Consider the following 20,381-nt stretch of genomic DNA (forward strand, 5'->3'; position numbering starts at 1 on the left):
AGCTCACGGGTTCAAGACCAGCCTGAACAAGAGCGAGACCCCTGTCTCTAGAATCAGCTGGGCATTGTGACAGGCACCTGTAGTTCCAGCTACTCGAGAGACTGAGGCAAAGAAATCCCTCGAACCCAAGAGTTTAAAGTTGCTATGAGCTGACACCACGTAACGCTACCTAGGGTGACAAAGTGAGATTCTATCTCAAGAAAAAAAAAAAAAAAAAGGAATGATCAGCTAACATTAAATTGGAAGTGGTTATATTCCAGACATGGCTTCATCCATCACTTTGCTATTCAGCAAACTGAATGTCAGAAGAGGAATTTTATCAGAGAAACATACTTAGGAAACTTAGTTATTCAGCTTCATGATTCTTAGAAATGAGCTCTTGTTGATGATGTTAAAGGTATTTGAAATATGAGGACTGGCTAAAATTACCTTAAAGAGACTCCCCAACTCTCGTATGGACCAGGCTGTAAACCTAAAATCTAGCTTGATCCCTGAGTTTTCCTGTGCCCAGCTATTGGTGTAGGAGGATTTCTGAATGATGCCAATTAGAAAGCAGAAACTCTAGCTTCTGAAGTATTGGTTGTCTGCAGCTTGTAAGCATTTTGTGCAATGTGTGACTGGATCACCCCAAAGGGTACAGAGCTGGAATTTCATTACACTAACAGGGGGGTATAAACTCTTTGTGATGATTAATGAATGTGTAATAAATATCTGTATGGATGGCAGAAGTGGTCTGAGGTTACTTTGCTGGTGACTTTCTGGTGAGATTATAAAAGCATAGCTAGGCTTGGCAACTGTAGCTCAAGTGGCTAAGGCACCAGCCACATGCACCAGAGCTGGTGGGTTCGAATCCAGCCCGGGATTGCCAAACAGCAATGACAACTACAACCGAAAAATGGCTGGGCATTGTGGTGGGCACCTGTAGTCCCAGCTACTTGGGAGGCTGAGGCAAGAGAATTGCTTAAGCTCAGGAGTTGGAGATTGCTGTGAGCTGTGATGCCACAGCACTCTACTCAGGGTGACAGCTTGAGGCTCTGTCTCAAAAAAAAGCATAGCTAAATCTCACTCAAACTTCCTTAGTGTCTACTATTTTGTCACAACAACAATCTGAATTGAGCATGAACACTAACTTGGGTCAATTCACAATATGCTGCGTCCTCACCCCGTAACTATGGGCACCTTCATTCTTTTTTTCTTTTTCTTTTTCCAGACAGAATCTCACTCTGTTACCCTGGCTAGAATGCCATGACATCAACTTAGTTCACTGTAACTAGTTCACAAATGATCCTCCTGCCTTAGCCTCCCAAGTATCTGGGACTACAGGTACCCACCACAACACCTGGCTAATTTTTCTATTTTTAGTAGAGAAGGGGGGAATCTCCTTCTTGCTGAGGCTGGTCTTGACCTCCTGAGCTCAAGTGATTCTCCTGCCTCGACTTCTCAAAGTGCTAGGATTACAGGCATGAGCCACCACACCTGGTCTCTTCATTCTTTTTATATGTGTCCCTTCATCCTGGTCTAGAAGCCTTGACATCTTCTGACTCTCTTGCATGTGCCACTGAAGACCAATATAATTTTCCTCTATGCTATTCCTGAGCCATGGCAACCATGGAAGGAGGATGTCTCTGTTCCTTTTGTGAAACAAAATAGTAAACAACGGAAATCGTATCAGCCAACATCACATATCATACTTCCATATGTTTCACATCTATGCAGGAGTTACACACTTAGAATAGCAACAAAGAAGTTCCTTCAATCAAATCCCCCAATTGTTACATAAATATATCTTGGCAGGGGTACAGTTTCAGTATACCTATAGTTCAAATTAAAGGAAAAATCCTTGTTTTGACCTAGTTAGCCCTGTCTTGCAAGACTTTGAGCATTCTTTGACCTTGTCCACTAAAAGGCAACCGATTTTAAAAACCCAAAGCATTTCCAAACACCTCCAAAGGGAGAGAACTGGCTTGGTTGAGAAGTGCTGTACTCACCTGTTTCCTAAATCTTGAGGGAGGCAGCAAGGGTCCCCCATGGCTGAAGAGGGGCAAGGGGTTCAGGAGTCAGCCTCCCATCCCCACCTCAGAGTGTGCTTTGTGCTTAAGGCAAAGTGAGTTTTCCAGACGGCAGCAATGTCCATGGTATCTTCATAAGTAAAGGCATTTCCTCCAGTCTCTGATTTCCAGTTGATCTTTACCCAGCTGTCCTTGAGCGTTTCTCCAAAGGTGCTGGAGTAGCCAGACCACCCTGGGCTTCCTCTCCGGAGTACTACCGTTCCTTGATCTCTTCGCCATAGGTTTAGAACTATTGTTTGCACATTTTTCTGTTAGTGATGAGGGATCACATTTTGTTCACCAGAACTCAAAATAAAAGGTAAAGAGAGGACGTATTAATTACACAACTATGCCATATTGACAATATTGGTATGTTCTATGTTCTTACTGTTTTGAAATATATGAAAGTTGACATTTATTTTTAAAATAGTTAGCTTTAATTATGTGTGTGTGTGTGTGTGTGTGTGTAGATTGAAAAACAAATATTAACTGTGTGTGTGGCACCACCAGTGTGGTATGTGTAAAGTATTGTGGGCTCCGGGTTGTCCAGAAAGCATCCAGCCATGTATGTCTCTATTTTTTCATAGTATATGGGAATACTTTACAGGCAGCCCTCGAGTATTGTCCTGGAAGGACAGGAATTTTTTTTTTTTTTTTTTTTTGAGACAGAGTCTCACTATGACGCCCTCGGTAAAGTGCTGTAGCGTCACAGCTCACAGCAACCTCTAACTCTTGGGCTTAAGCGATTCTCTTGCCTCAGCCTCCCAAGAAGCTGAGACTATGGTGCCCATCCAACAATTGTGTTTTCTTGTTGCAGTTGTCATTGTTGTTTAGCTGGCTCAGGCTGGGCTCGAACCTGCCAGCCTCAGTGCATGTGTCTGGCCCCATAACCGCTGTCTATGAGTGCCAAGCAGGACGGAAGCTTTGAGGAAAAAGTCTCTGGATGCCTGGGAGACGTTATCGGTTCTTCAGCCCAGGTTCAGAGACAGGTAATTAACTGGAGCTGCTATTTTACATGAAGGCCTCAGGGAGGCTCTAGGTACAGGACTTCAGCGAAAACACGCCTCCCAGATTTGTGGACGAGGCTCTTTCCCCTTCCTGGGTGTCTACACCACAGCTCTGGGTAGGGACAGAAGGTTCTGCAGTGCTGTTTGGGCAGCTGGAGGGGCTGAAATTCTGATAACAGCACCTAGACGGAGAAGCCAAAGTACATACCAGTTAAAGTTAACACTGGTGAGGCAACTCCCGATGTGGCTTCTTGGCGATGGAAAGAGCAGCACAGACAAATCTGACTGGCCTTGTCACCAGAGCTGGGGGGAGGGTCCCCAGAAGGAGCTGGAGAAACTGTGCAAGGTGGGCTGAGATCCTGCAGCTGTGTAGACAGGGCGGCTCAGCCATGGAATTGTTAGCATTTGATTACTGCAACCTAGGGCATCACATTAACCACTGCATTCTATTTTCGTGGGCCTTTGAGACAACATAGCAACTGCCAGGACCACATAAGGACTTTTGTGGGTCTACGCACCTTTGCTTACTGGGCTCCTTTCTTCATAAAACAATATTTTAAATTGCATTTTAAGACTGCATGGTTACAATCCAGGCTGGGTTCATTATAACGTATTCATCTTTTTCTTCTAAGAAACACAAATTCAGTCATTTTTGTGGGCCTCTAAAAGTATTGTGGGCTCCGGGCACTTTGCCTGCTGTGACTAATAGATACATGTTCCCTGGTAACCACCACTCTCTTCTGTTTTTTTTCCAGCAGTGTTTTTCCTCTTCCCTCACTTACGGCCTCTCCTGACTATTTTGTTGATTTCTATCCAGACAGGCTTTTTCACTAAGATTGTTTAAAATTCCCTGTAAGTTGGCCATGTTTAACCATTGGCCACGTATTTCAATGTTAAAACCGTACATTACATTATCAAATTGTTATCTTCTTAACTGGATTTATTATTCTGAAAATACATATCTACCAATTATGCACTCAAAATTATTTTTCCTTTTTGAAAATTTTCTGTAGAGACAAGGTCTTCCTATGTTGCTATCCAGATGGTCTTGAACTCCTGCCTTAGCCTTTCAATGTGTTGAGATTACAGGTGTGAACCACTATGCCTGGCTTCTTCAATTTTCTCATAAATCAGAGAAGTATAATATGCTACTGTTCTTTTTAATAGATACTGTCCCCGTGGAAGGAAGCTATAGTTTTCTATGGGCATAATCACATCAAGTCTAAAAATCTTCCATTGTTTTTCCTAAATCTCAAACCCAATTGTTTGTGTGGGTTCCAGAACCAGGAAGAGCAGTCCTGTGGGCTCTAATATGTATTCAGAAAAGACCACAGTCAACTACTGAGTCAACATATTTATATGCTGGTTTCTGCCAATCAACCCTCGAGCGACCCCTTGTACTGTTTACTCTTTATTTGGAGGGTGCTGCTGAAAAGTTTGCTCTCAAATTAAAAACAAAACAAAACAATTTAAAACATTATGTTTTTAGGAAAAAAACTGTTTCCTTAGCATCTCTCTATTTTTTCTCTCCTGTCTTCACGCTGCTCACATACTGCAAACAGGTTGCTGGACTGGAGTTATTTCTTTAGGAGAGAGGAACAACAGCTGGCCCCTACTCCTTTCCAGGCTGATGGTTCACCTTTGTGGCTTGGAGGGGAGGAAGGAGGAGAATATTCTTTTTTTTTTTTCTTTTTGAGACAGAGCCTCAAGCTGTCGCCCTGGGTACAGTGCCTTGGCATCAGAGCTCACAGCAACCTCCAACTCCTGGGCTCAAGCGATTCTCCTGCCTCCGTCTCCCAAGTAGCTGGGGCTATAGTCGCCCACCACAATGCCCTGCTATTTTTTGGTTGCAGCCATCATTGTTGTTTGGCGGGCCTAGGCTGGATTTGAACCCACCAGCTCAGGTATATGTGGCTGTTACCTTAGCCACTTGAACCGCAGGTGCCGAGCCAGAATATTCATATAATCAGTTGAATATATCAAGTATGCATCAGAAAGAAACCACTAACTGACACAAGATAGAAGGTACCATACACAAATTTTGACCTGAGTATACACATGAGCCTCTCAAGAACTTTAAAACTCATCAACACCCCTTTTCACATACAGTGTTAAAGAAGGACAGAGCGGCAGTCAACACCACCAAATGAAAGGGCCTAGCTGTTTGGTCCTGACTTACCTGTCCAGCACGCATCTTACCTGCTATTTCATGTACCTTATCCTCCAGCCACTTCAAATTTGTCCTTATTCCTTAAACATAAGAATGTATTCTCTTAGCTCAGTGCCCATAGCTCAGTGGTTAGGGTACTGGCCACATGCATTGGGGCTGACGGGTTTGAATCCAGCCCGAGCCTGCGAAACAACAACAACAACAAAATAGCCAGGCATTGTGGTGGGCACCTGTAGTCCCAGCTACTTGGGAGGCTGAGGCAAGAGAAAGGCTTAAGCCCGAGAGTTTGAGGTTGCTGTGAGCTGTGATGCCACAGCACTCTTCCCAGATCAGTGGTAAACAGGTCCCTGCTTTGCCTAGAAACGTGCCCTCTTCCTCACTACAAATTCTTTCTTCCTCCCTCATCTGAGCACCTCCTCTTTACACGGCTCTTGCATCCCTCCAGCCTCTGTGATCCCATGGGAATGAGATCCCCTTTCTTACTTCGGCACTTACCATTAACCTAAATATCAAACAGAGAGCCTTTCTAACAGAACATTGTATTTATTTCAAAATAGAGCATTGCAATGGGAATGCATGTGCTGTAGTAAACAATGTGTGTATTCAGGGAGGTAACCTATCCCTCCCTTCCCCTTCCTTGGCCCTTTCCTCATAGGCTTGTGCTATACTTGGGTTATAGCCTTCATGTGAAACCTATAATTTAGCTTCATAGTAGGGCTGAGTACGTTGGATACTTTTTTTTCATTCCTGAGATACTTTGCTAAGAAGAATATGTTCCAGTCCCATCCATGTAAACATGAAAGAGGTAAAGTCTCCATCTTTCTTTAAGGCTGCATAATATTCCATGGTGTACATATACCACAATTTGCTAGTCCATTCGTGGGTCAGTGGGCACGTGGGCTTCTTCCATGACTTAGCAATTATGAATTGGGCTGCAATAAACATTCTGGTACAGATGTCTTTGTTATATTGTGAATTTTGGTCTTCTGGGTATAAACCTAGAAAAGGAATTATAGGATTGAATGGCAGGTCTATTTTTAGGTCTCTAAGTATTCTCCAAACATCCTTCCAGAAGGAACATATTAGTGTGCATTCCCACCAGCAGTGTAGAGTGTGCCCTTTTCTCCACATCCTTGCCAACATCTCTGGTTTTGGGATTTTGTTATGTGGGCTACTCTTGCTGGGGTTAGGTGATATCTCAAAATAGTTTTGATTTGCATTTCTCTGATGATTAAGGATGATGAGCTTTTGTTCATGTGTTTGTAGATCATGCGTCTGTCTTCTTTAGAGAAGTTTCTCTTCAAGTCCCTTGCCCACCCTGAGATGGGATCACTTGTTCTTTTCTCGCTAATACATTTGAGTTCTCTGTGGATTCTGGTTATTAGACCTTTATCGGAGGTATAACCTGCAAATATTTTCTCCCATTCTGAGGGCTGTCTACTTGCTTTACTTACTATGTTCTTGGCTATGCAAAAGCTTTTTAGTTTGATCAGGTCCCAGTAGTGTATTTTTGATACTACTTCAATTGCCTGGGGAGTCCTCCTCATAAAATATTCACCCAGGCCGATTCCTTCAAGAGTTTTCCCTGCACTTTCTTCAGGTATTTTTATAGTTTCGTATCTTAAGTTTAAATCTTCTATCCAATGAGAGTCTATCTTAGTTAATGGTGAAAGGTATGGGTCCAGTTTCAGTCTTTTACAGATCTCCAGCCAGTTCACCCAGCACCATTTGTTAAATAGGGAATCTTTTGCCAACTGAGTGTTTTTAATTGGCTTGTCAAAGATCAAATAACGGTAAGTAGCTGGATCCATCTCTTGGTTCTCTATTCTGTTCCAGACATCTACTTCTCTGTTTTTGTGCCAATACCATGCTGTTTTGATCACTATCGATTTATAGTACAGTCTCAGGTCTGGTAGCTTGATTCCTCCTGCTCTGTTTTTATTGCTGAGTAATGTTTTGGCTATTCGAGGTTTTTTCTGATTCTATATAAAACGAAGTATTATTTTTTCAAGATCTTTAAAATATGACAATGGAGCTTTAATAGGAATTGCATTAAAATTATATATTGCTTGCGTAGTATAGACATTTTAACAATGTTGATTCTTCCCAGCCATGAGCATGGTATGTTTTTCCATTTGTTAACATCTTCAGCTATTTCTTTTCTTGAAGTTTCACAGTTCTGTTTGTAGAGATCTTTCACGTCCTTTGTTAGATATACTCCCAAATATTTCATCTTCTTTGGCACTACTGTGAAAGGAATAGAGTCCTTGAATGTTTTTTGGGCTTGGTTATTATTGGTATATATAAAAGCTACAGATTTATGGGTGTTGATTTTGTAGCCTGAGACATTGCTGTATTCCTTGATCACTTCTAAAAGTTTTGTCGTAGAATCCTTAGTGTTTTCCAGATACATGATCATATCTTCTGCAAAGAGTGAAAGTTTGATCTCTTCTGACCCTTTGTGGATACCCTTGATCACCTTTTCTTCCCTAATTGCAATGGCTAAAACTTCCATTACAATGTTAAAGAGCAATGGAGACAATGGGCAACCTTGACTGGTTCTTGATCTAAGTGGAAACGATTTCAATTTAACTTCATTCAATACGATATTGGCTGTGAGTTTGCTGTAGATGGCCTCTATTAGTTTAAGAAATGTCCCTTTGGTGGTGTCTGTGGCTCAGTGAGTAGGGAGCCGGCCCCATATGCTGAGGGTGGCGGGTTCAAACCCAGCCCCGGCCAAACTGCAACAAAAAAATAGCCAGGCATTGTAGCGGGCGCCTGTAGTCCCAGCTGCTTGGGAGGCTGAGGCAGGAGAATCGCATAAGCCCAAGAGTTAGAGGTTGCTGTGAGCCGTGTTACGCCACGGCACTCTACCGAGGGCGGTACAGTGAGACTTGGTCTCTACAAAAAAAAAAAAAAAGTCCCTTCGATACCAATTTTCTTAAGTATTCTGATCATGAAGGAATGCGGGATATTATCAAAAGCTTTTTCTGCATCAATTGAAAGAATCATATGGTCTTTATTTTTTAGTTTGTTTATGTGCTGAATTACATTTATAGATTTACGTATATTGAATCAGTCTTGAGACCCTAGGATAAATCCCACTTGGCCGTGGTGTATAATTTTTTTGATGTGTTGTTGGATTCTGTTTGTTAGGATCTTATTGAGTATTTTAACATCAATATTCATTAGTGATATTGGTCTATAATTTTTCTTTCTTGTTGGGTCTTTCCCTGGTTTGGGGATCAAGGTGATGTTTGCTTCATAGAATGTCTTGGGTGATGTTCCTTCTTTTTCTATATTTTGGAAGAGATTTAGTAATATAGGTACTAGTTCTTCTTTAAATGTTTGGTAGAATTCTGACATAAAGCCATCTGGTCCTGGGCTTTTCTTTTCAGGGAGATTTTGTGTAGTTGATGCTATTTCAGAACTTGATATAGGCCTGTTCAACATTTCCACTTCATTCTGGCTAAGTCTTGGTAGGTGGCGTACTTCCAGGTATTGGTCGATTTCTTTCAGATTTTCATATTTCTGAGAATAGATTTTCTTGTAGTATTCGTTAAGGATTTTTTGAATTTCTGAGTGGTCTGTTGTTATTTCATCATTACCATTTCTGATTGATGAAATTAGAGATTTTACTCTTTCTTTCCTGGTTAGGTTGGCCAAAGGTTTATCTATTTTATTGATCTTTTCAAAAAACCAGCTTTTGGATTTATTGATCTGTTTTACAATTCTTTTGTTTTCAATTTTATTTAATTCTGCTCTGATTTTGGTTATTTCTTTTCTTCCTCTGGGTTTGGGGTTGGAGTGTTTTTCCTTCTCCAGTTGCTTGAGATGTCCCATTAAGTTATTAACTTCCTCTTTTTGTGTTTTCTTGAGGAAGGCTTGCAGTGCTGTAAGTTTCCCTCTTAGGACTGCCTTTGCAGTATCCCAAAGGTTCTGGTAGTTTGTGTCTTGATTGTTGTTTTGTTCCAAATATTTGGTGATTTCCTTCTTAATCTTGTCTATAACCCATCTATCCTTCAGCATAAGGTTGTTTAGCTTCCACATTTTGTATGGGTATGCAGTTGTATGGGTTCCTGTTTGTATGGGTTCCTGTTGTTATTGGGTCCAACTTTTATTCCATGATGCTCTGAGAAGATGCAAGGAATAATTTCTATTTTTTTTAATTTGCTGAGGTTAGATTTGTGGCCTAGAATGTGGTTGATTTTGGAGTATGTTCCATGGGCTGATGAGAAGCATGTGTATTCAGATTTCTTGGAATGAAATGTTCTGTAGATGTCTGTTAAGTACAGATGTTGAATGGTTAAGCTTAAATCTAAAATTTCTTTGCTTAGCTTCTTTTTGGAGGATCTATGCAGCACTGCTAAAGGGGTGTTAAAATCTCCAACTACTATGGAACTGGAGGAAATCAAGTTGTTCATGTCTGTTAGAGTTTCTCTTATAAATTGAGGTGCATTCTGGTTTGGTGCATAAATATCAATAATTTAAATCTCATCATATTGAGTATTTCCTTTAACAAATATGAAGTGTCCATCCTTATCCTTCCTTATTTTGGTTGGTTTAAAGCCTATTGTGTCTGCAAATAGGATTGCAACACCTGCTTTTTTCTGCTTTCCATTTGCCTGGAGTATAGATGACCATCCCTTCACCTTGAGTCTATATTTGTCTTTTAATGTAAGATGTGATTCTTGTATGCAGCAGATATCTGGCTTGAGTTTTTGTATCCATTCAGCCAACCTGTGCCTCTTTAGAGGACAATTTAAACCATTCACATTAATTGAGAATATTCATAAGCCTTTTGAGAGTCCGGTGGACATTTTTAATCCTTTTGCAACTGTGGAAGTTGGAATTTGATCAAAATTTTCTGGGTGGGTTTACTTTTATGGTGCAGGATTACGCTGGTGTTTATGAAGAATAGGTCTGAGGATATCCTGGTAAAGCTGGTTTGGTTATGGCAAATTTCTTCAACATGTGAATGTCATTGAAGTATTTAGTTTCTCTGTCATAAATGAAACTCAGTTTAGCTGGGTACAGGATCCTGGGTTGAAAGTTATTTTGTTTTCGGAGATTAAAATTCAATGATCATCCTCTTCTAGCTTGAAAGGTTTCAGCAGAGAGATCTTCAGTTATTTTAATATTCTTGCCCTTATAGGTGATGGTTTTCTTTCATCTGGCTGCTTTCAGAATTTTCTCCTTCATATTAACTTTAGTGAAATTGATTATGATGTGTCTGGGGGATGTCTTATTTGGGTTGAGTCATGCTGGAGTTCTGAAACTGTCCGCTATCTGAATTTCAGAATCTCTTGGCATGTCTGGAAAGTTCTCCTTCATAATCTCATGGAGAAGAGACTCTGTTCCTTGTGAAGCCACTTCGTCGTTTTTGGGGATCCCTATAAGACGAATAGTGGTTTTCTTTGAATTATCCCAGAGCTCTCTGAGAGAGTGATCTATTTTTGCCCTCCATTTCTTTTCCTCTTTGAGAGTTTGGGAGCATTTGAAAGCTTTGTCTTCAATTTCAGAAATCCTTTCTTCTACTTGCTCCATTCTGTTATTGAGGGATTCTATTGTGTTTCTCAGATCTTTGAGGGCTGCAACTTTTTATCTCAAAGTGTCAAAAATCTTTGGTCATTTGGTCTTTGAATTCGTTGAATTCTTGAGATATCTTTTGGGCTACTGCTTTGAGTTCTAATTTGATCTTATTTGCTATTCAGATTCTGAATTCGATTTCTGACATCTCAGCTATTTATTTGTGCATGGGATCTTGTGCTGTGTCTGTCCCATTGATCCTTGGGGGAGTTGATCTACTCTGATTATTCATATTACCAGAGTTTTTCTGTTGATTTCGCCTCATGATTGTTTTTCACCATTGCCTCTGGCCGTTCTCAGAGTTGGGGAGGTGTGTCTCCAAGATGAGACCCTAGCGGGATCACTCTATTGTTGCTGGATCTTTGTATGGAGTGACCGTGTGTATTTCCTCTGGGGCTGCCCCAGCCAGAGAGTTCTGGTTGTGGAAGTAGCTCCAGAGTGTGACACACCTGGATCCAGCAACAGGGAGGGAGGTGTGGCTCACGGTTCTGGGAGTGCCTGGCACCCAGTGAGTTTGGCACAGAGAGCCCAAGGCTCCAGCAGTCTCTGGCCAGGAGAAGGCCTCTCGCAGAGGCAGGGAGGGCTCCAGAGGGCACAGTGCTACCAGTGTCCCTAGCCAGATAAGCAGGCCAGTGCAGAGGCAGGGAGAGTACAGGAAGTGGGATGCAGGGTTGTGTGGCTCCTGCAGTTCCTGGCCAGGGCATGCAGAGTCCTGGCGTGCATGTATCATGGGTCGGGGGTTGTGGCGCAGCTCTTATGGATGTCCAGGCAGTGCCAAGTACAGGAGTTTGAGGTTGCTATGAGCTGTGATGCCACAGCACTCTACCTAGGGCAACAGCCCAAGGCTCCAGTGTGCCACAACCTGTCTCACTCTGCCCCTCAGAGTTAAGGCTGTAAGGCACCTTGGTCCCCACCTTTAGGCTGCTGAGTCACTAGGTTACTAGCTCCCGCCCGATCCTTGCTTTGCAACCCTGAGGGCGGAGCTTGCTGGGGCAGTTCTCTTACAATGGCTCCCTGTGGCCCACAGCTTAACACTATTAGCTTTGTGCGGCTCAGCGGCTCAGTCTGGGACTCTAGACAATGCCCAAAGTTCTCTGCACTCCTGCGCAAGCTCTCCCTAAGGCAGTTCAACTGAGTGCCAAGTCCAAAAACACCGAAACAGTTCAAAGGTAATGTCTTTCTGGTTTGCAGTCTCACTGCTGCTTGTACTTACGGCTGCCAGCAGGATTAGGACAATCGAACACAGGCAACCACTTGCCAGTTTTCCACTGTTTTTGTCCTCCTCTTGGGGTCCAGAAGTCTCTTGCTGACTCCCTGTATCCTCAAAGGTGATGACTATAGTTAGATCGCACTAGCCAGAGATGCCTGGAGTCTTAGCACCCTAGATTCACCGTGCCCTGTTGCAGGGAAGCTGTTACTCGGCTGCTATCTTGGATTATTCCCTCAAGAGTAAGATATTATCAGTACTTAAAATAGAAAAATTAGGTGGGCATGATGGTAGGCACCTGTAGTCCTAGCTGCTTGGGAAGCTGAGGCAGGAGGATTGGTTAAATCTAGGAGTTTGAGGTTGCTATGAACTAGGCTGAGGCTATGGCACTGTAGCCTGAGCAATACAGGGAGCCTTTAAAACAACAACAAAAATAAAGCCTCAAGAAACACAAATCAGGCCAGGTGCAGTGGTTCACACCTGTAATCCCAGTACTCTGGGAGGTCAAGGCAGGTGGATTGCTTGAGTTCAGGAGTTGGAAATCAGCCTAAGCAAGACCATGAAACCATCTCTACTCAAATAATAAATGGTAACTGGCTATGATTAGTCACATCTATACTCCCAGGTACTTGGGAGGCTGAGACAAGAGGATAACTTGAGCCTAAGAGTTTGAGGTTGCTGTGAGCTGTGATGCCAAAGCACTATGGAAAGCAACAAAGTGAGAATGTCTCAAAAAAAAAAAAAAGAGAGAGAGACAGAGACATGAATCAAATACAGTAGAAAAGCACCCATAAGAAGCAGCACACATGGCAGCGCCTGTAGCTCAGTGGGTAGGGCATTGGCCACATACACTGAGGCTGGTGGACTTGAACCCAACCTGGGCAAGCTGAAACAATGACAACAGCAACAACAACAAATAGCTGGGCATTGTGGTGGGTGCCTGTAGTCCCAGCTACTTGGGGAGGCTGAAGCAAGAGAATCGCTTAAACCCAAAAGTTTGAGGTTGCGGTGATGCTGGGGCACTCTACTGAGGGTGACATAGTGATACTCTGTCTCAAAAAAGAAAAAAAAAAAAGAAGCAGCACACTGTAGGGCTTAACACTTCAGGCTGGAGTTAGAGGACCAGGGTTTACTTTTTCCTTCTTCTTCTTTTTTTTTTTTATTGTTAAATCATAGCTGTGTACATTAGTGCAATCGCCTGTACCCATTCTAAGATGCACCATAGATGTGGCCCCACCCATTACCCTCCCTCCACCAAATCCCTCCCCCTTCCCCTTCCTTGGCCCTTTCCCCATAGTCCCGTGCTATAGTTGGGTTATAGTCTTCATGTGAAAGCTATAATTTAGCTTCATAGTAGGGCTGAGTACATTGGATACTTTTTCTTCCATTCCTGAGATACTTTGCTAAGAAGAATATGTTCCAGCTCCATCCATGTAAACATGAAAGAGGTAAAGTCTCCATCTTTCTTTAAGGCTGCATATTATTCCATGGTATACATGTACCACAATTTGCTAGTCCATTCGTGGGTCGATGGGCACTTGGGCTTCATCCATGACTTAGCAATTATGAGCAATACAGTGAGCCTCTAAAACAACAATAAATGTTTATTGGGCTGCAATAAACATTCTGGTACAGATGTCTTTGTTACATTGTGAATTTTGGTCTTCTGGGTATAAACCTAGTAAAGGAATTATAGGATCAAATGGCAGGTCTATTTTTAGGTCTCTAAGTATTCTCCAAACATCCTTCCACAAGGAACGTATTAGTGGGCATTCCCACCAGTAGTGTAGAAGTGTGCCCTTTCCTCCACATCCACACCAACATGTCTGGTTTTGGGATTTTGTTATGTGGGCTACTCTTACTGGGGTTAGGTGATATCTCAGAGTAGTTTTGATTTGCATTTCTCTGATGATTAAGGATGATGAGCTTTTTTTCATGTGTTTGTAGATTGTGGGTCGGTCTTCTTTAGAGAAGTTTCTCTTTAAGTCCCTTGCCCACCCTGAGATGGCGTCACGTGTTCTTTTCTTGTTAATACGTTTGAGGTCTCTGTGGATTCTGGTTATTAGACATTTATCGGAGGTATAACCTGCAAATATTTTCTCCCATTCTGAGGGCTGTCTGTTTGCTTTACTCACTATGTTCTTGGCTGTGCAGAAGCTTTTTAGTTTGATCAGGTCCCAGTAGTGTATTTTTGATACTGCTTCAATTGCCAGGGGAGTCCTCCTCATAAAATATTCACCCAGGCTGATTCCTTCAAGAGTTTTCCCTGCATTTTCTTCAAGTATTTTTATAGTTTCATGTCTTAAGTTTAAATCTTTTATCCAGTGAGAGTCTATCTTAGTTAATGGTGAAAGGTGTGGGTCCAGTTTCAATCTTCTACAGGTTGCCAGCCAGTTTACCCAGCACCATTTGTTAAATAGGGATTTTCCCCACTGAATGTTTTTAATTGGCTTGTCCAAGATCAAATAACAGTAAGTAGCTGGATCTATCTCTTGGTTCTCTATTCTGTTCCAGACATCTACTTCTCTGCTTTTGTGCCAGTACCATGCTGCTTTGATCACTATCAATTTATAGTACAGTCTCAGGTCTGGTAGCGTGATTCCTCCTGCTTTGTTTTTATTGCTCAGTAATGTTCTGGCTATTTGAGTTTTTTTCTGATTCCATATAAAACGAAGTATTATTTTTTCAAGTATTATTTTCATACTTTAAAGTATGACAATGGAACTTTAATAAGAATTGCATTAAAATTATATATTGCTTTGGGCAGTATGGACATTTTAACAATGTTGATTCTTCCCAGCCATGAGCATGGTATGTTTTTCCATTTGTTAACATCTTCAGCTATTTCTTTTCTTAGAGTTTCATAGTTCTCTTTGTAGAGATCTTTCATGTCCTTTGTTAGGTATACTCCCAAATATTTCATCTTCTTTGGCACTACTGTGAAGGGAATAGAGTCCTTGACTGTTTGTTTGGCTTAGTTATTGCTGGTATATATAAAGGCTACAGATTTATGGGTGTTGATTTTGTAGCCTGAGACATTCCTATATTCCTTGATCACTTCTAAATGTTTTGTAGTAGAATCCTTAGTGTTTTCCAGATATACGATCATATCATCTGTGAAGAGTGAAAGTTTGATCTCTTCTGACCCTATGTGGATACCCTTGATTGCCTTTTCTTCCCGAATTGCAATGGCTAAAACTTCCATTACAATGTTAAAGAGCAATGGAGACAATGGGCAACCTTGCCTGGTTCCTGATCTAAGTGGAAATGATTTCAATTTAACTCCATTCAATACGATATTGGCTGTGGGTTTGCTGTAGATGGCCTCTATTAGTTTAAGAAATGTCCCTTCTATACCAATTTTCTTAAGTGTTCTGATCATGAAGGGATGCTGGATATTAACAAAAGCTTTTTCTGCATCAATTGAAAGAATCATATGGTCTTTATTTTTTAGTTTGTTTATGTGTTGAATTACATTTATAGATTTATGTATATTGAACCAGCCTTGAGACCCTGGGATAAATCCGACTTGGTCATGGTATATGATTTTTTTGATTTGTTGTTGGATTCTGTTTGTTAGGATCTTATTGAGTATTTTAGCATCAATATTCATTAGTGATATTGGTCTATAATTTTCTTTTCTTGTTGGGTCTTTCCCTGGTTTGGGGATCAAGGTGATGTTTGCTTCGTAGAATGTGCTGGGTAATATTCCTTCTTTTTCTTTATTTTGGAAGAGGTTTAGTAGTATAGTTACTAGTTCTTCTTTAAAGGTTTGATAGAATTCTGACGTAAAGCCATCTGGTCCTGGGCTTTTCTTTTTAGGGAGATTTTGTATAGTTGATGCTATTTCAGAACTTGATATAGGCCTGTTCAACATTTCCACTTCATTGTGGCTAAGTCTTGGTAAGTGGCGTACTTCCAGGTATTGGTCGATTTCTTTCAGATTTTCATATTTGTGAGAGTAGAGTTTCTTGTAGTATTCATTCAGGATTTTTTGAATTTCTGAGTGGTCTGTTGTTATTTCATCATTACCATTTCTGATTGATGAAATTAGAGATTTTACTCTTTCTTTCCTGGTTAGGTTGGCCAAAGGTTTATCTATTTTATTGATCTTTTCAAAAAACCAGCTTTTGGATTTATTGATCTGTTGTATAATTCTTTTGTTTTGAATTTCATTTAATTCTGCTCTGATTTTGGTTATTTCTTTTCTTGTGCTGTGTTTGGCATTGGAATGTTCTTTTTTCTCCAGTTGCTTGAGATGTTCCATTAAGTTATTGACTTCCTCTTTTTCCGTTTTCTTGAGGAAGGCTTGCAGTGCTATAAATTTCCCTCTTAGGACTGCCTTTACAGTATCCCAGAGGTTCTGGTAATTTGTGTCTTGATTGTTGTTTTGTTCCAAAAATATTGTGATTTCCTTCTTAATCTCGTCTATAACCCATGTATCCTTCAGCATAAGGTTGTTTAGCTTCCATGTTTTTGTATGCGTATGCAGTTTCCTGTTGTTATTAAGTTCAACTTTTATTCCATTATGGTCTGAGAAGATGCAAGGAATAATTTCTAGTTTTTAAAATTTGCTGAGGTTAGATTTGTGGCCTAGGATGTGGTCGATTTTGGAGTATGTTCCGTGAGCTGATGAGAAGAATGTGTATTCAGTTTTATTGGGATGAAATGTTCTATAGATGTCTGTTAAGTCCAGATGTTGAATGGTTGAGTTTAAATCTAAAATTTCTTTGCTTAGCTTCTTTTTGGAGGATCTATGCAGCACTGCTAAAGGGGTGTTAAAATCTCCAACTACTATGGAACTGGAGGAAATCGAGTTGCTCATGTCTGTTAGAGTTTCTCTTATAAATTCAGGTGCGTTGTGATTGGGTGCATAACTATTAATAATTGAGATCTCGTCATATTGAGTATTACCTTTAGCAAATATGAAGTGTCCCTCCTTATCCTTAATTATTTTGGTTCGTTTAAAGCCTATTGCATCTGGGAACAGGATTGCAATGCCTGATTTTTTCTGCTTTCCATTTGCCTGGAATATAGATGACCATCCCTTCACCTTGAGTGTATATCTGTCTTTTAATGTAAGATGCAATTCTTGGATGCAGCAGATATCTGGCTTGAGTTTTTGTATCCAGTCCGCCAACCTATGCCTTTTTAGAGGACAATTTAAACCATTCACATTAATTGAGAGTATTGATAAGCCTTTCAAGAGTCCGGTGGACATTTTTAATCCTTTTGTGACTGTGGAAGTTGGAATTTGATCAAAAATTTTTTGGGTGGGTTTACTTTTGTGGTGGAGAATTATGCTGGTCTTTATGGAAGATAGGTCTAAGAATGTCCTGGAGAGTTGGTTTAGTTGTGGCATATTTCTTCAACATATGAATGTCATTGAAGTATTTAATTTCTCCGTCATAAATGAAGCTCAGTTTAGCTGGGTACAGGATCCTGGGTTGAAAGTTATTTTATTTTAGGAGATTAAAAGTCAATGACCATCCTCTTCTAGCTTGAAAGGTTTCAGCAGAGAGATCTGCAGTTATTCTGATATTCTTCCCCTTGTAGGTAATTGTTTTCTTTCATCTGGCAGCTTTCAGAATTTTCTCCTTCATATTAACTTTAGTGAAATTGATTATGATGTGTCTGGGGGATGTCTTATTTGGGTTGAGTCGTGCTGGAGTTCTGAAACTGTCTGCTATCTGTATTTCAAAATCTCTTGGCATGTCTGGAAAGTTCTCCTTCATAATCTCATGGAGAAGAGACTCTGTGCCTTTGAAGCCACTTCATCACTTTTGGGGATCCCTATAAGACGAATATTGGTTTTCTTCAAATTATCCAACAGCTCTTTGAGAGAGTGGTCTGTTTTTGCTCTCCATTTCTCTTCTTCTTTGAGGGTTGGGAGCGTTCAAAAGCTTTGTCTTCAATGTCGGAAATCCTTTCTTCTGCTTGCTCCATTCTGTTACTGAGGGATTCTACTGTGTTTCTCAGATCTTTGAGGGATGCAACTTCTTTTCTCAATGTGTCGAAATCTTTGGTCATTTGGTCTTTGAATCTGTTGAATTCATGAGATAACTTTTGGAATTCTAATTTGATCTTATTTGCTATCCAGATCCTGAATTCAATTTCTGACATCTCAGCTATTTGTTTGTGCATGGGGTCTTGTGCTGTTTCTGCCCCATTGATTCTTGGGGGAGCTGATCTACTCTGATTATTCATATTGCCAGAGTTTTTCTGTTGATTTCACCTCATGATTGTTTTTCACCGTTGCCTCTGACTGTCCTCAGAGTTGGGGAGGTGTCTCTCCAAGATTAGACCCCAGCAGGATCACTCTATGGTTGCTGGATCTTTGTAGGGAGTGACCCTGTGTAGTTCCTCTGGGGCTGCTCTAGCTAGGGAGTTCTGGTTATGGAAGCACCTCCGGTTTGTGACACACCCGCATCCAACAACAGGGCTGGGGGTGGTGCGCATGGTTTTGGGAGTGCCAGGCACCCAGTGAGTTTGGCACAGAGAGCCCAAGGCTCCAGCAGTCTCTGGCCAGGAGAAGAGCTCTGCACAGAGGCAGGGAGGGCTCCAAAGGGCACGCAGCTACCAGAGTCCCTGTCCAGATGAACGGGCTAGTGTGGAAGTTGGGAGGACACAGGAGGGAGGATGCAGGGTTGCGTGGCTCCTGCAGTTCCTGGTCAGGGAATGCGGAGGCCCAGTGGGTGCGGGTCACCCATCGGGGGTTGCTGCACAGCTCTTATGGAGGTCTGGGAGGCACCAAGCCCAGGAGTTTGAGGTTGCTATGAGCTGTGACATCACGGCACTCTACCCAGGGCAACAGCCCAAGGCTCCAGTATGCCAAAACCGTCTCACTCTGCCCCTAAGGATTAAGGAGTAGGGCAGCTCAGTCCCCGCCTTTAGGCTGCTCAGTCAGTAGGTTACTTTGACCCGCCCAATCCTTGCTCTGAGACCCTGAGGGCGGAGCTTGCCGGGGCAGTTCTTTCACAACGGCTTCCTGCGCCCAGCTCAGTGGCTCAGTCTGGGGCCCCAGACAATGCCCAAAGTTCTCCACACTCCTGCTCAAGCTCTCCCCAAGGCAGTTCAACTGAGTGCCAAGTCCAAAAACACCGAAACAGTTCACAGGTAAGGCCTTCCCGGTTTGCAGTCTCATTGCTGCTTGTACTTACGGTTGCCAACGTGATTAGATTGATCGAACACAGGCAACCACTTGCCAGTTTTCCACTGTTTTTGTCCTCCTCTAGGGGTCCAGAAGTCCCTTGCTGGCTCCCTGTATCCTCAAAGGGATGATTATAGGCAGATCCCACCGGCCATAGATGCCTGGAGTCTTATCTCCCCAGACTCTCTATTTCCAGTTGCAGGGAAGCTGTTACTCGGCCGCCATCTTTAATCTCTCTCCAGGAGCAGGGTTTAAATGTCAGCTGTGTCACTTTGTTTGCATATCTTTGGGTAACTTTCCCAATTTTTTAAATTTCCTTATGTTTAAAATGAGATCAGAATGGACTATATTTCATGAAGTTTCTGTGGAGATGAGATTAGATAAAGCATAGAGATGACGTGTGCCATGCCTGCCCCATAACAGGCACTTGGTTCAGTTTTCAGAATGAGGATGGTGGAGAAGAAGGTGACGATGGTTCTCACAAGGTCCGTAATCTGATTGGAGAAATACTATACAGGGCAGAACTGAGAAAGCGTGACAGCACAGTAGGACCCCCACTACAGTTTCCTTCCAGTTTTGTGGTTTCAGTTACCTGCAGTCAACCACGGTCCAAAAGTAGTAATGAAAAATTCCAGAAATAAACAGTTCATGGGTTTTTAATTGCACAGCATTCTGAACTGTGTGATGAAATCTTGAGAATTCCCGCTCCACCACGCACTCTCCAGGCAGTATCTCCATGCTGTACCATATAATGGGAAGGAGAAAACTTCATCTCCATGGGGCTTGGGGATTCAGGCCTTCACCGAGGGTCTTGGAATGTGTCCCCCTGGGATAAGGGAGAACACCGTATTGGAGTTCACGCTAAAGGAAGCACAAAGAAATAAAAAGAGAAAACATACAGGCAGGTAGGGTTCCTATAGACGAGAAAAGAACAAAATGGAACAGGCAAAATATTTGAAGATGTAAACAAGAATGAACATACATTTGAAATCATGAAAGACTTGTGTCTATGTAATGGGAGGGTATATTCTGTCGAGGGCGGTGGGTATGAATGGAGAAGAAAGTTACTAAAGGTCAAGGTTAAACATCTAGGTTTCAAAGCAGAAAAGGCAAGATCAGTATATGAAAAGACACTTTAGGCCTTCTTCCTACTTTTTTCCAGCCAGTGCCAGAAACCAGCAAGCAAAGCAATGTTCCCGTGTCCCCAGGG

General features: G+C 41.8%; 1 pseudogene; it reads left to right on the forward strand.

Annotated features, from left to right (window-relative positions):
- The first annotated feature begins 3,296 nt into the window (after positions 1-3,296).
- Positions 3,297-20,381, forward strand: part of LOC128597705 (merlin-like) — a 63,166-nt pseudogene continuing 46,081 nt past the window's right edge.

The sequence above is a fragment of the Nycticebus coucang genome, chromosome 2 (genome assembly GCF_027406575.1).
Source record: "Nycticebus coucang isolate mNycCou1 chromosome 2, mNycCou1.pri, whole genome shotgun sequence".
Lineage (NCBI taxonomy): Eukaryota > Metazoa > Chordata > Mammalia > Primates > Lorisidae > Nycticebus > Nycticebus coucang.